Consider the following 16,635-nt stretch of genomic DNA (forward strand, 5'->3'; position numbering starts at 1 on the left):
GCTGCTTTGGAGGGCATCCAGGAGTATCTGCAGACCCCACTCCTCCTCTATGTGCAAAGTGAATTTCTGTTTGCTCTTCATCTGACACTAAATTAAAGTAGCTAAATACTCTGTCATAGTTCAGGTTCCTAAGAAAGTCTGGGTTGCAGGTGTATTCCTGGACTTTTATAAGGAATCCTCAGTGTGGATAACCCCATTGCTTGCATAACCCATATGCTTGGAGCAAATGTCAGTCCTCAAGCAGCACAACAAACACACACAGAGCTGGTAAAATAAAAAAAAAGCTCCCAGAAGAAAACATGGTTTGATCTAAATAGAAATTTTCAGAAGAAAAACATGCTTTTCTGTAGTGATGTTTCAAAACATAATGATTTCTGTTTCCAATTGACATTTTGACTTAAATGTCGTTTTGTGTTGAAATCCAGAACAAGAGCTTAAGTTTCAGGTCAACACCCCAAAATCTCTCATTTTGGATCAACATTTCATTTTCACAGAATCACAGGTTGGAAGGGACATCAAGGATCATCTGATCCATCCTCCCTTGGCAAAAGCACGGTCTAAACGAGATGGCCCAGGGCTGTGTGCAGCGAATCTTAAAGGTGTCCAGTGCTGGGGAACCCACCACTTCCCTGGGGAGATTATTCCAGTGGCTGTTTCCATTGTGAGGAACTTTCCTTTTCTGTCCAGTTGGAACCTCCCCAGGAGTAACTTGTTCCCATTTCCCCGTCTCTTTTCCGTGTGCCTCCTTGTAAGAAGGGAGCCTCCATGTCCTTTGCAGCCACCGTTTAAATACAGGAGCGTGGTGATAAGATCTCCCCTAAGCCTTCTTTTCTCAAGGCCCAGTTCTCTCAGCCTCCCCTCACTAGCAGGCTTCCCGCTCCTTTGGGCATCTTTGTGGCCCTTCTCTGGACCCTCTCCAGCCTGTCCACATCTTTTTTTTTGCACAGCAGGCACCAAAATGGAAGACAGGATTCCAGGTGCAGTCAAGTGGGATGATGAGTTCTTTTCTGCAGGTGATGCCCTTGTTGTTGATTAACCCAGCATCCCATTGGCTTTCTTTGCCACAGCAGCACACTGTTGGCTCCTGTTCATCTCCTTGTCTCCATGACTTGTCAAAGATTATGGAGAGTGGCCTTGCAGTGCCATCAGCCAGCTCTCCTCTCACCTTGGTGGGTGATACCAGGGTGCATGGATTTGTACAGTGCTGGTAAGCAGAGAAAATTCTGCTGAAACATTTTGAATGTTTTGTTTCTGTCAATAATATCTTCCCTCCTGCCCCGCATTTTCAAGTCAAGAGCATTTGGAATTGTTCATACTATGAAAGAGTGTAATATTTTGACCTTTCATCCCTATTTGGGATGCAGGCAAATGCTGAAATCCCAGCCCTTTTTGGGGAACTGAGGTTCCATTCTGTGACCAGATCCACAAAAGTATATTTCCACTGGTTTTGCTGGCTGGCTACTTCAGTGCTTTGTCAGTGATGACTTGTAATTCAGTGCAGATTGAATCTGTGGTGTGTCCACATGGCTGGTCTGGAGAGGCTGAGGGCAGTTAATCTTTCTGGCTCTGTGTTGTGCTTTCAAATTAATATCCAGATTTCTTTCTGAAGATAAATTTTCCTTCCGAACCAGCATTTGGTAGCGCACTGCACAGCTGCCTGATACACGTTCCATGCACAAATGAGGATTCTGGTGCTCTCCCAGTCTAGCTACAAGCTGTTACATGAAGTCAAGATGTTTTAAAACTTAAGACAGTTTCTCGGTTGTCTATTGTTTGCAATCTCACAGCCTGCCATTTATCTTTCTCCTCAGAAGTTACTTTTCCCCCTTCCCACCACTGTGGGGAGGTTTTTCCTGCCGGGCTCTGTGCAGTGTGTCTCTGAAGCAGTTTTATGGTGTTCCCCAGAAGCATGCTTTTGTCAGGCTGCCTCAAAGCACAGTCCAGAGAAAAGTCTCTGAAGTAAGAAATGCCCTTTTCTGTCTGGCTTTGAGGTGTTATCTCCCTTCTTCCCAAATGCAATTGGCTCCATCTACATCCCTAAGCTGTTTTGTTTGGAGTGAAGAGAGCTCAGAAAATCAAGGGAGGCCACACACATAAACAACTGTGTGTGAAATCAATTAATCTAAACGAGCAGGAGACCTGTTCTTGAAGGAGAAAAGCCTGGTTCTCACAGAAACCTCCCCTGTGTATGGTGGGACTGTTACAAGCATTACATCACTGGAACAGTGATGAGCTAGGTGAGTATTTTAACCTTTCTGGCCAATATTTAGAGCAAGAGTGGTGCTTGATTGTGTTTGAAGAGCTTACCATGCTCTTTGTATTTTAACAAGGGATTTTCATTATGGATACAGAGGTAGCATGCTAAAGCAAGCACTACCAAAGGGACCTGAATTTTGGTATCTTAACTTCAAATATTTGCATCATAAATTAGGTTCCAAGCATTGCAGTGACCCAATAAGTCAGGGATAAGAAACTATGCCTGTCATTCTTTTCTTTGGGTAGTAGATATTGTCAGTGATATGTACAAAACCTACAGGACAGGAATTACTTGCAAGATTTTTAAAAAGCAGTTTTTTCACCTCTAATTAGAGAAAAATCTTATACTGTTTTTTAAAAAGTCTAAGAAAAAGAGGTTTCCTCAACTCTCCCACAGGAGGAGGGTTATTCACATCTCAGCACGCTGTGGTGCTCTGCTGTAGGGTGCCCAGGGGTCAGTAATTACAATCATATCCCAGTCTCACTCTGCACCTCTTCAAATAATAGTCTCCTCTCCTGGCTGGCTGGGGCAGCGATAACACGAACAAAAAGCTGTGCTTGGCCTCTTGTGGCTGAGGGAAGGACATAGAAATGAGGCCTGAAGAGAGCACACTTTAGGGGAAAGGACTCAAAGTCTAGGAGACAGCCTCTCCACTCAACCTCTTAAATCATCACGGGAGAGGATGAAGTAGTGCAAGTCCAAGAAATCAAAAGTCTCTGAGTTTGTAGTGTTACTCAGACATTAAAGTCTTATCATGGCCACAAATCTGTGACTCCACCTTACCTCCCTTTTGGGAATGAGGAAAATGGTAAGAGAAATGGTTTTGTGTTTTGCACTGAGGGCTCCTTAAGGAATCATGCTCTTCTTGCGCCAGCTCTGGACTGAAAGCTCATCCTTTGGAGTGAGAGTTTCCCAAAGACTTGAACTGAAGCCAGCCACGTTAGGCAAAGCTGCAGGCCAGGGGTCTTGATGGGATACTCCTGTTTGTGCAACTTTGCTATGTTTTGGTGTGATTTCCTGATTCATTTCTAGTATGCAATGGATCGTTCTCCTGATTTGAGAAGTCTTCTATGACGAAGACTTCAGTGTGTAATTTCTTCAGCTGAGGCCAGGAGATGGCCCAGCATGGAAGCCAAGCCCTGTGTTCCTGCGTGGCAGGGAGCCCTTCTGGAGAAGGCAGCCAGCCCTCCCCGTAGCTGTCTGGCTGGAAGAGGCTCATCTCCTCACACAACCAGGTGTCAAAACCCTGCTTGGTGGATGCTTCTGAGCAGCCACTGCCTTCTGTTGTTCTGATCACAATAATTTGGCTTGTTTGTTATCTGATTTGATGGAGGCTGAGGAGGAGATCACTTCCCAGGGCCCTGAGGGCAAAACCTCAGCTTCCTAGAGCTACATTTATTTTCTAACCCTCCCACAGCCCTGGCGTGATCCCCCCAGAAACATCTTTCAGGGGAGGTGTTTTCTGAGCTACACCAAGTGATTTGCAAGGTAGCTGTCTATACACCTCTGAAATTCCTCTCCCTCAGGCTTGTTTCTGTTCTAGATCCCAAAAGCAACCAGTGTGCTCCTTCAGGCACCCAAGTATCACTGTTCAAGTGGCTTATTTTCCTCCTTTCACGTCCATGAAAGGAGATTCCGTGTTCACATGTACTGATGCTTGCGTGGTGTTTACACCATTTTCTCTCACAAGCCTTTGGAGAAAGGCAGGATGCTGGTTTTGTCTGACGCTGGGATGGAAATACAAAGAGCACCCAACAACACAAATAAATTAAACTGCTAATTTCCAGGACCTAATTACAACTCCTGGGTTTGCTGCCAGACCTGAAAATAAAACTTCTCTTGCGAGGTTTCCTTGTTTTGGGGTTTTGCTTGTTTGTTTATGTTAAACAAAGCAAGTGAACAAGAGCTGAGTAGGAGAGGATGGTTTGCCTGGTTTGTTTTCCTGTATTCCTGCCTGGCTTCTCCTCAGCCAGTTGTGCCCCACAGTGGGCTTTGGGAGGGGCATACTGGGCTAAATATATCTGTACTGCCTGTGAAATGCAGTATGGGGTGCTGCGTCATTTGGTGGAGTTTACTTGGAAACTAAGGTGGGAAGCCAGCTTTTATTTTCAGCCTCGGGTCAGATGCATTGGTCAGTTGTCTCACCCGGATTTCTAGTCTTGATCAGGAGTTTGTCCTTGCAAGACAGACATAAAACCTGTTCTATGAATAAAAAGCAAGGCCATTGCAGCAACAAAATCATGTTGGGGCGACCATATTTTTCTTGCTCACCAACCAGATTTACAGTCCAAGAACTTCTTCAGATAGGTTACCTTGAAAGCAGAAATGAAAGTCATAGCTCAAATATCATGGCTTAATGAGTAGAGGAGCTGGTGTGATTCTGCGAGCTCTAAATATATCAGAAAGAAGCCCAGCGCTGGCAGCACGCTGACAGCTGGGGACCTTGGGCTTTCCCTGGTGTTGGAACACAAATGTGTGAGGAAGAGATGCAACTTGGTGACTAAAGAGGGCTGAGGTTTTGCAGTTTCTAGTGCTGCTTTTTGGCTTGTCTTCCTCTGCTGTTTCTGCTGGTGCAGTGGGAGTGATTTCACGAAGGGAAGATCCTCCTGTGGTGTGCAAGTGCCAAGGGCTGGGCACAGCCCACCTGAGCTCGCTGTCGTCTGTGCTACACCCAAACAGCAGCAGCAGGGCAGGTGTAGCTGTGCCGGTGACAAACATCTGCTGGGGCTCTCAGGGACATTTTCAGGCAGATGAGTGGGTGGAAACCGCTGCTCTTTCTGCGTGAGCTCTCCAGGGATCACCTGCCTGCACATCTGACATGCTGCAGTCACATCTCTGGCAGCTGAATGTTTTTCAGTCTTCTCCCTTATGCCACTGTAAGTGAGAGGAATGCCAGTGTTGCTATATGATTATCCTACTAAAAAAAGAGATGAGAAAACTCTTCTGTGTAAGATTTTACATTTATCTGGGAGGATAATAACTATGGGAATTAATTTCTGTCTCGTGCTTTGTAGTGCCTAGCACACTGGGGCCCCTGAATACTCCTGCAGGACAAGGCACACACTGCAGACCAAAGCCACACAGCTTTGCTGGTAGAAAGCTCGTGGCACACTGGGGTCCTGGTCTAAATTGAGACATGAAGGCTCTGGGATATACACTTCATACTAATGGCAATAAAGTCTGCCAGATTTCACTTGGAGGATTCAGTTGTGAGGGTGAGGGCTGGGAACTGAGATTTAGGGGGTTAACCCAGCCTCTGTGACTGCTGTTTAAGCCCGAGTGGCTGCTTTCCTTAGTGGGCTTTACCTGGCACTGATAGCTGTGAGCAGCAGAGAGTGCAGAGGATTACAATTGCCATTTGAACGAGCCCAGGTGTAGTTTATCCTCGCTGTTACTCAGGGGTGTGAGAGAGCAGAGGAGACGTACTTTTCTTTAGCTTCATTTGTGGGCTCTGTGGCTGGTCCTGCTTTTTTGACTGTCCGTGGTTCCTAGGAAGGGGGTAGGTAACTGAACAGTAGTGGCAGATACTGTAGAAGTTTGGTAGCTTTCTATCTCCTTGACTTTCTTGTCCTTTATTGCTTGGTGCTTTACAGCATGTTCCAGCTGCTGTATCAAATGCTGTGGTGGAGACTTAATATTCATGGCTTTTAATATTCATGGCTTTTATTCACCTGTTATGTGACAATGGCTGTCTGCACGATGTGTCAAAAAAGATGAGGTGGGGGGGTGCTGCATGGCAGCGTGTCTCGCTTCAGATTAATAACTAAACCAGAGTAACATGTAATAACCATTCAAAAGTCAGTGTTGCTCCTGTGTGAAGTTTGCTCCCTTCCTTCTTTCCCCCTTCAGCCCCTCTCCCCATGGCTGTCATTGCTGTGGATCTCCTGCTGGCCAGGCATTTTGGCTGTCTCAGATCAGCGGGCAGGCTGCAGCTTGAGGGGGTTTTGGAGAGCATCTGTGGCCTTGCCCTAAATCTGGGGAAGGTGAAATTTACTGAATTGGTCACTGTCCCTGCACAGAGGGCAGGTTGTGTGACACCCAGTGATAATGCTGTGCTCATGAGGACAGCACGTGGTTTTTGCCCTTCAGTAGTGCTGCTGATGCTCAAGCTGGAGTTCCTGAGTTACTCTGGGAATACTGAAGGGATGTGGTGTGTGTTTCAGTATGTTAATGCCCCCTATCCCTAGATCCTGCCTGCAAAGGGCAGCTGATCTTGAGACGCTGGGTCCCTGAGCTGTGGGTTCGCAGTCCTCTCTGCAGGGCAGTGTGAGGTAGTGCCAGTGGCTGTGGTGGGCAGGGAAAACGTGCAGCCCTCCACTAGCTCTGCCCCTCGTTCCAAGTGAGAGCATCAAGCTACATCCTGGCAACCCCTGCTCTCCTTTCGGCCTCCACATGGACCTCTCATTTTGGTGTCTTTAAGAGAACATCTGATGGGTTCAGGGCTGCAGTTTTGGGGAGCAGCCCAGCATTACAGGAGCAGTTCATTCAGCCATCCCAGCCACCCCAACCGTGGTCTTCCCTGACCTTGGTGGGCATTGACTCAAGGGGAGAGGGCAAGAACAGAAAAGCAGCTTTGGGACTGGAAAAAGCAGGGACAGAAGAGAAAATGAGCAGGGATGTGGTAACCCAGATGGGCTACGGCATGTGAGAAGGAGGGTGGGGGTCTGATCATCCACCCCAGTATTGACACTGCTGTGCTGGTGGGCCTGGCACAAAATCTCACGTAACCAATGGGCAGCGGTGTGTGTGGAAGGAGATGGGGAAGGAGGGGATGTGGTGACACACAAAAATTAACTCAACTCCCATGAGTTTTTCTCTCTTGGCATCTACCTCCGGTTCTGTATTTTCTCACCCTGCAGAAAACAAAGCAGGAGATAACTTTTATTTTATTCTTCAGTCATTACTGAGCTATTGTTCCGGGAAAAAAAAACAAACCAGGGTGTCATATCATGGGAGAAATGATCTTTCTCATGGGATATAAAACTTTGTGTGTGAATGGTGAAGGTCTCCTGGCACTGATGCTAATCCTGCCCAGGTCTGACTGTACAGTACTTAACGTAAAGCACAGGATAATTCCTTCTGTAGTTTCAGTAGAAATCTTTGATTTCCTAAACAAGCGTGCTGTGTTCCTGTGTCCTGTGAAGCTGCTGCTGTGTGCCACCCCAGCAGCCCTGCCTGAACAGCCTGCCTGGGTTGCTGGGTGGTTTGGAGCCCTTTGATGGCAGGCGCTGTTTAATTATCAGCGGTGTTATGTTCCCAGAGCTCGCTACATGAAAGCAAAACACCGGCAGCCTGTAATTAATCTGAGCTAATGTGCCACTGTTTACACTCCATCTCGGAAACCAGACAGATGTAAGAAGACACCCAGCCTTCATCTGGGATCCTCCCAGGTTATTTCTGAGCTATCTTTGGAGAACTGCGCTGTATCTCCCCACCCCGCAAGTCCCTCAGAAATGAGTACCTTTAACTTTCCTCAGGAATGAGTTGGAGACTTTGTTTCCTAGCAGGGAGCAGGGTTAATGCCTTTTCGTTTGCCTCACCACAGCCGAGGCTGGCATGGGAGCACAGAACTCCTCCAGTAGTTGTGAATTTTGCAGTGTGAAAGGGTGAAATAACCCTCTCCTTCCTTCGTCTCTCCCCTCGCTTCAGCTGAGGAGGAGGAGGCTGCTGGCACTGGGGATGTGTGGGATCTCTGTGGTGGAAAGACAAGGGATTCTCTGGGACTCCGGTCTTAAAAATAAAATATCGGGTTCATTTCTGATCACCCTGCTACAAATATTTAACAGAACAAGGTGATGAAAATGCCTGGAGGTGTGGAAAGACTGAAAAAGATTATGCATCCTTCATTAGAGTGAAGAGTAATAAAAAGCAACATGACAGAAGTATATAAACTTAGAAGCACAGAGAAGTAAACCAGGCATTCCTGTGTATACTTTTATGTAATACAGGGTTTCCAATGAAATTGAAATAAAACATCTGACACACATGAAACTTATTTTTTTGTTACAGCACATAAATAATTGAGACTGAGAACACAGTAGAATGCAGAAAGGATTAGATATATGGATAAAAATCTTAGTTTATTAATTTTACTCTAGCTCTTTTAGAAGGTATAGGGCTTCCTTCTCGTGGATAGTGTCCCAGCTGCGGCCAGTTAAAAGCTCTTCCTGGCCCTATAAACCTCCAGTACCTTCCTTTGAGACATCTGACAGTGGACACTAGCTTAGAGGAGTCATTGCCCAAGCCTTGCATTCCAAAACATCTCTGCATTGAATGATTGCTGGGATCGGAGGTGGCCACAACTTTGTAATCACCCGAAGGCTGAAATGTAGGATATGAGGCTGCTGTTGTTTTCCTCCTGGACTGTGCATTCAAGGTGACAACTGTCCCTCTTGTCAAACCACCATCTCGCCTGTCTCAGTTACCTCTTTGCCAGTCATCTGCTCCAGTGTTGTGGTGGATAGGTGACCTCTGCAGGTTGGAGCTGCAGGAGGAAGTGTTACATCACCAGAGCCTGTGCAGCTCCATCCTCCCGGGAACAATGAGTTTCAGGTGTTCCCATCGGCATCTTTTCTCAGCAGTGTGTTTCATGCAGACTCAGTGAGTTGTAAGCAGCTCGAAGACGTTTGCTGGGTTTGACTTTTCCCTGTGGTGGGTATGTCTTTGGGCTCTGGTTGTTCTCAGTGGACACCGATTTATCCTCTGGAGTGCCCTCACACAGGACGCTGGCACACTGTGTGCCAGGGCATCCCGGGGTACCCGGGACAGGCTCCCTGCTTCCACGCCCCAGCGTTTTGCTGGGTGATCAGAGGCAGCCTGCCAGCATCGCTGGCCTGGAGGGGACTAAGAATTGTAATATCCAGCAGAGGGTGCTCAAAAGCAGGTATCCCAAAACATCGGGTGCTGCTGTACCTCTGCACTCCAGTTCTCAGGCAGCAGAGCCCCAGTTCTTGGTGGCCGTGGCAGAGTGGGCCAGGAGGAGCAGACCTGGAGGGGGCACAGGTGGTGCTGAAGACCTGGCACCCAGGCAGTAGCACTGTGGGGTGGGGCACTGTTACTTCAGACTAGTTTGTGTGGGATCCCATGGATGTGGATAGTGCACATAGAGCATCCTCCTGGAACATGATCTGCTGTGCACTTTCATCCACAGAGAATCCCTTTTGCAAGCCCTAGGGCTGCTCCAAGCTGGAAACCACTTGCATGGGTGGTGGGATGGGTGGGGGGTTTGCTTTGGAAGTGACTCCCTCTTTGACCTACAGTACTGGTGTTCCTTGGCTGTCTCTGTACTGGTGGTGGTCAGGTCTGCTGTGAGTCCCCGTCAGCCGTGTCAGGCTGAGCCTTCTGCCATGCAGGTGAGGGCAGGTCCTTTGGCTGCTCTCTGTTCTGGCCTGTGAGTTTGGAACTGAGCTTGTGCCTAAACTGAACTGAAACACTCTCCAAATGCATCTTGGTCAAAGCTTCTGAGTTCGGTCAGATTTTGTACTTGCCCAAGATGCAGGATACAGTTCCAAACTGTGACTTGCTCCTGGTTGTGCTGAGAAGGGTCACAAACCTTTTGGGGAACCTTTTGGTGAACCTTCAGGGAGTTTGTGCCAAATCCCAGATCCAGGTGTGTTTTTCATGTGTTTTTCAGGCTGTGTGTTGTAAATGTCACATGGCTCCAAAATGGGGTCCCCAGAGCAAATGCAGAATGTGATCAGAGCCCTGGGATTAGGGAAGGAGAGGACGAATTTTCCTTCAGGTAATTACAGACAGCTGAGTTGCCTGTGGAAAAAACCTTCTGCTAATGCTCAGCACCTTTTGAGAATTTCCTGTAGGGTGGGCATCCCTGAAGTGCCTCACATCAAAGGGGGAAATACCTGTCTGGTCCTTAATCCAAGGCTCTCTTGGATTAAAGAAAGATCATAGGTCTTTATTGTACCTTCACTTCTTTTCTTTACAAATCTCCCTTATTTTCCCTAATGCCTTTTCTACTGCAGAAAGTCCCAGAATGTTTAATCAGTGTACCTGATGAATAGCACCATCTCACATAATTCACCTTCATGGTGCTCTCTTTTGTGGGGTTTTCCACCAGTGTTGTTCAGTGCATTTTACAGAAGAGATTCTTCTCCTGATCTCCCTTTTGCACGTGGGGAAAGCAAGGGAGAGGAGAGGGTAGGAGAGACATGCTGAGGTCATGCAGCCAGCCAAAGGTGGGGTCAGCAATAAAATTCCAGGTTCTTAGTTTTGGGCTGTGCTGGAGCTGTTCCTCCAACCCTCAGGTTGCATTTAGGGCTGGGTGGAACACAGCAGCCATTGAAACAATTCAGGACAGAGCGTGGAGGAGGCAGAAATGTCATTGTGCACATGGGAAGCAGTCATGTAGCCGAATGCCAGGGTTTGTGCAGAGCTCTGCGTTGTCTCTGACAGCCCCCAGTGTGGTCAGGCACCCACTGATTTCCTCTGAAAGACAACAGGTCAGGGCCTCGGCGTGGTGCTGGAACACTGGGGCAGTGTTGACTCAGAGGAAGGAGCTCCACTGCCCGAGTCACCCACGTGGCTTCCTGAGGGATCCTGGCTGTCCTGGAGCACTGGCAAGAGCCGGGGCTGCCATCCTGCTGAGGTCAGGTGAAAGCATGACCTGAAGTGGGCTGGCTGCAGTTAAATAGAAAAGAGGTACTGATAAAAACACATCTCGCTCTAAGGGCTAGAAGGGGGTTTAGTTTGGTTTTTTTTGGTTTGTGTGTTTGTTTTTTGTTTTTTTTTTTTTTTTTTTTTTTGGTTTTTCGTGGGCTTTTTTATGATTTTATCTTGAAGTCTAGATTTTCCCCTTCCCCCTGTCCCCCCCCCCAAAAAAAAAAAAAAAAAAAAGTAAGAAACCTTCTTTAACTAATTTGGTAATAATAGTATGGTTTCAAAAGTACTTGTTTAGCCAATGCTGACTTTATGCTTACACAGCTACCTCTGGCCTGGGAAAGATTGAAACCACAATGGCTAAGTATAGAGGCCTCTAAAATATCTTCTTATATACCGTGCCTGAGTACACAAACAGAACTGGTCTCTCTTCTGTCTACAGGAGCAATATTTTCCATAGGTTTTATATTGACAGAGGTTTTCTCCCTGCATATTTATTAAAATAAAGATCCTCCAGAACTGCATCCATGTGCAGGCTACCTTCAGCCCGATATAAGAAATATACTCTGTTCCTGAAGAAGAGTAAGCACTTTTTCATTCTGTGCTGTAGCAGACTCTTGACTCAGGGTGTTTTTTTGATTGTTTTTCTCTGTTGTTTTGGGTGGTTTTTTTTTGCTTTTGCTTTTGAAGAAAGCGGGGAATTATTGCCAGGATTTCAGCCTTAGCTTTTGAGTACAGCTCAGGCATAAAGGAGAGATGCTCCCTTCCTTGACGTGTGTAGGATCCATGGACTGAGTGACCGGAGCTGTGTGAGGTGCATTCACCTCTGTAGAGAAGCACATCTGTGTGCAGTGTGACACTTGCTGGGATGAACTCCTCTCTGCAGCCTGTGTTCTGGAGTCTGAATCTGTGTCTCTCTTGGAGCCTGACCCCCAGATTCTCTGTGTGCCCCCTTTTAAGTCTTTGACTTCAGCTGCCTGCAGTTTTTGGGTAGTTGTGGGCAAAGCAGTTTTTCTGTTCTGTTTCTGTGAGTGCGATACCTCAAGCATGTCCTGCCAATTCCCAGCTGTGGGCTAGGTTTGCACTGACACAACATATTCTTGGTAAATGACAGATTCCTCTGAGCTGGGGCTGGCGCTCCTCGCTCTGCACGTAGCTGTAGGCAGCGCGTGACATTGTTCTGGTGGGAGGCAGGAGCTGGTAGGAGTGGCACACTGAGTGCATGCCCAAATTATGTGCTCCAGGGACCAGCACCTGGTGCATGAGACGTGCAGATGTTGCGTAGGTAGTCCTCAGGCGCTTGTAGATTCTCCTGTCGTGATTATCTATCCTGGCTCTGGATCCTTTGCTGGCACACCAGCAGCCCTGGAAACCCCCCAGCTTTCATCATAAGAAGGACTTGTCCTTCCTTTTTGGAAGCAGCAGCTTCTCTAAATGTTTGTAACCATCTGCAGCTGAACATATAGACAGTTCTTTCAACACCAAGCCTCTTCTGACACAACACAGCTCCAGTGCAGTAACTGCAGACAGATTTTGAAACCCTTCTGTCTGCAGGGCCCCTGCTTCAGGGAAATGGCATGGAGGGGACAGAAATGAACATGTGCAAGTACCTGAGACAAGTTGTATCTTTGTTATAATATATACCTTAACCAAATTGAAATAGTGAAACATATTAAATCTTGGTAACATGCTGGTGAGGTAAATCTCTTTACGTTGTTGGGATCCTGGTTTCAACTCTTGCGGGCCACGAATGTTTGTGAGGACAGTAATAGTTTCTAGGTCTGGAAATCCACCTGTACAATGCAACGTGATAACTGAGCTCTTCACCAGGCAGATTCTGCACAGAGGTGGAGTTGAAGCATCTGAGGTGCATCTGCAGGGAGCTGAGTGGGAGGACTCAGGGAAAGGAGTGCTCATCCAGGACAGAAGAGGCTGTCTGAAGCAGAAAACTCCTCAACTTTTTTCTGTTGCCAGTTGTGGAGAGCATTAAAAACACAGCTTAATTTGGGGGAAAAAATTGGTTATTTGAGGTGGATAGGGAGAAAAATTATTAGAAGTAAACTGGAAGTGGTTGAGTAAGGGGGCTGCAGGCTATATACAGGTGAGATAAACCCTTTTCAGAAATGATCAAAGTATATTTGATCTGCCTCTGTGCAGAATTTGGATGCTGATCTCTGGAAGTCCATGGTGTTGCAGTGACACTGCAAGCAGGGCTTTTCAAGATAATCTGTGGACAGCAGACTTTGTATAACTAGAAAGGCTTAGGAGTCCAACAGCCAGGCTCACCAGTGGTGCTTGGGACAGCAGGCTGGGGGAAGATCTGCTTCCTTGGAGGTAGTAAAGGATGGCTCCTCTGTGGCACTGGGCACGGTGCTCCATTTGTTTGGGTGAGAAGTTGGGGCTGGAGCTGACTCTTCACTGATCTTACACTTCTAGTGCCACTAGTGAATCACACAGGTCACGTCCTATGCTACTACTTACTGGTGGCTGTACTTTCCTTATCTTGAGATGCTGAAGTTCACAAGCTGTGTTGGAGAGCAGATTCAGAGAGTATCTGAAAGCACATCAGCCTTAATGAGCAATTTTGAGCAGGCTAGGCCATTTGTCTTTTTATCTTACTGTCTTAAAATTCTGCAAAAACAGTATCCACGTGGATGGAGAGAATGAGGTAGAGAGGGGCAAAAAAACTGATCCAAGAAAAATCCAAAACAAAGCCAAATGACATTTAGGCAGCATTCAAAATTGCAGAGCAAAAATCCCCAGCTTAGGCACCACCTAGCTCCTGGAGGCATCGTAATTCCACAGATGCCTCATTTGCCTTTTTCTCTGTGCTTGTCTGGGATTTTTTAATTATTTCTGCTTTAACACCCCTTGGGTGCTGAGTTTTTTCCTTAAATGCCTGCCCCAAAGTGCTTGAGTCTGATCACCATCCAGAAGGCAAGCATCCTGGCCCCTCAGCCTGCCCAGGTGCTTTCAGAGCACACCCAGCACATGCAGGCATGATAAGATCAAAAAAAACCCCAGTGGCAGCTGCCACTTTGTTTTGAAACATCTTACCCAGCAGCCAAATGGTTGGGAAGCTCAGGGATCACAACCTGCTTCTCTGTTTTAACCAGCAGCTGCTTTATGCCACATGCTGAGGGGTCTTGAGCCGTTGCTTCCCTCACGCATTGCGTTTCCTGCTCCAAGTCTGGAATAACCATCCACACCGTAGCGTGGCTGACATGGGAATAGGGAAGAGTAGCCCTTTATCTGATGGTTAGTTAGTGCCTTCTCCAGAAGGGATAGGTTGGAAGTGAAGGGAGGCAGGGATTAAAGCAGGGATTAAAGCAGATCTTCCGCGTCCTCAGGCTGCAGTTGGAAAGCAGGAGCACCGCTGCTTCCTCTGGCTGTGGCTCACCTGCTGTTGGGCAAGGGGAATGGGGCAGTTTGATGGAAGAGGAGCAGCACCTGGTTTTTCGGGCCCATGTGGGCGTAGGCAGCTCCTGGGAGCCCTGAGCAAGGCACGGAGCCCCTCGGGCAGGAGGGCCAGCAGTGCCTCTCCTCTGGCCTGCCCCTGCTCAGTGTGCTGACAGGGAGTGGCTCCGTGCCCGGCAAGGAGTTGTTTTGGATCCTTAGTGGCGTCTGACTGTTCTCAGAGGCCGCAAAAGCACCGAGGACCCTAACGCCAGGATCCACCCTTGGAGCAAAGCCCCTCAAAGCTGGGTGTTACAGTGCGCGCATCTTCCGTGCCAAGTCTTTTTTGGAGCGTGTTGCAAGTAACTTGGGTAAGACCTCCTACATAATGGCTTTGCAGAGCCAAAGCCCAGCCTGTCCAATGGACCTCATCCCTCCTGGCTTCTTGGCTTTTCACTTCACTGAGGCTCAGGGGGCTGGAGTCGTTTGCTTTTTCTCAAGCTTTTCTTTAAAAAAATCCGAGGGCGTTGCTTCTGTGGAAAAGCACTTCTGTTCGTTGCATGCTGCTGGAGTGGGACTCATCTAACCTGGAGTCTGGGATCTGTCCTGTAAGACAGAGGGGAGGCAGGCTGCCCAGCTGAGCCCTGGTTTCGCTGGATCCAGCTGCGGTGGTTTAGGTTTCTGGCTGAGTCCATCTGAAAGCGGCACAGAGAAAAGCACAAAGGGAGGGAGGGTCGTAAGTACCCCCATTCTCTCCTGATAATCCCTTAAAAAATAATTGCAGGCCTAAACCTCTGGCCTCCAGCAAATTTTCCACTCGATTAGAGGCTTTTGTGAAGCCGGGGAAAGGGACACGCAGACTTGCACATTGTGCCGCTGCCCGAAACTTCCAGCTGGGATTTTTTCCATCAAAAGGGGATTTTAGTAAAACCATTATAAGGGGCTTAGTCACAGAAAAGCAGTTGAGCTGAGACAGGGGTAGATTAGCTTTAACATGCTTGTTTTTGGCACTAGGGACAGGGTGGAAGTTACACCCAGCCGCTCACATGCAGCCTCCCCCATCCCGCTGACTCCCTGGCAGGTGTGGGTGGGAGATGGCATTTCCCCATGTTCCTCCTGCTGTTCCCCTGGCATTTGAACCCGGTGGAGGTGGGCAAAGGGAGTGGGCAGCCCAGGCACAAGCCCCGTGCCGTGTGGTCTGGGTGAGGAGAGCAGAAGTCGCTGCTGCTCGGTCGGCCTTTGGTGTGGTCTGGGCAAGTGTGTGCTAATGGACAGGTGCCTCTGGGGCAGGGAAACCATGAGGGGAGACAGCATTTGGGGGCCATGTGGAGCCTTGGATCCACGTGGGTGGTCCCCAGGCCGCGCCGCAGGGACAGTCCTGGGGGAGGTGGCCAGGGAGCGGCCGGAGGGCTGCGGGCAGAGCTGTACCTGCTGTTGTGATAGGAGGGACACTGCCCTGCAGGGCTGTCCAGGCAGCACTTTGTTGGGTCAGGCTTGCCATTGCCTGAAATAAAAGCTGGGACAGCTGAAGGGTTTGCACAGAGAAAGAGAGAGAGAGAGGTGGCTTCTTGGAGGGGCTGCTGCTGCTGGGAGCTCTTCCACTGCCCACACTCATACACCAGCATTTCCAGGGTGCTGGGTGAGAGTCTGGTGTGGAAGACTAGGAGGATGTCCTCTGCACTTAGTGTTTCTCTGTCCTGCCCCTCCCTCTCCAGGACTACCTTAGGCTGGAAAACTAATTTCCATTTTTGCTGCTCCAAGAGGCAGAAACCAGCAGGACTGGAGGTGGAAGGGGTGGACGCCAGCCACTGTTTGGACATCACCTTAGTCAAGTTGCTTCCACCTCTCTTCCCCCATTAGTGCTGATTTTCCCTTTTTGATGTCTGTGTATATAATGAGCCTGCAGAAGCTAATTATTAAAGTTCTGTAAATTATAAGGTGTAGTTGCTTCTGAAAAAGACACCATCACTATACCTGTAGCAGCAGCGTGGGAACTGGATAAAAAAGACTATTTAAGTTAATGTGCTAAAAAGGACACACACATACAGCTCCAGATACCTTAATCACTACAGAGCTGTCTAGTGGAGTAACTGTGCCAACAGTGTAGCAAAACCCTGCACAGCAAAACTGAAATAAAAGAATCTAAGCGTTACTTCAGGTTTGGTCCTGCTCCATTACCATTCTCACGCTTGCATGCTTTAAAAAAACCCAAATAAACTAATTTTCTGGGTGTCAAGCTATAGATGTCAAGAGGTGGAGTCTTAGGGCAGAAGTGCTAAGTCTAGGATGGATGGTTTCCAGGAGGCAGCCCTTTGGGCTGGGGTGTGAAGTTCTCACGTGATGGGGTGCACTGATGCACATCTCAGCAC

The 16,635-nt window shown here is 48.0% G+C and overlaps 1 protein-coding gene across 1 annotated transcript in view; it reads left to right on the forward strand.

Annotated features, from left to right (window-relative positions):
- WNT5B (Wnt family member 5B) overlaps positions 1–16,635 on the forward strand; it is a 70,668-nt gene that overhangs the window by 8,807 nt on the left and 45,226 nt on the right. The gene's annotated exons all lie outside the window — the stretch shown is intronic.

This window comes from Coloeus monedula (genome assembly GCF_965178545.1).
Source record: "Coloeus monedula genome assembly, chromosome: 4".
Lineage (NCBI taxonomy): Eukaryota > Metazoa > Chordata > Aves > Passeriformes > Corvidae > Coloeus > Coloeus monedula.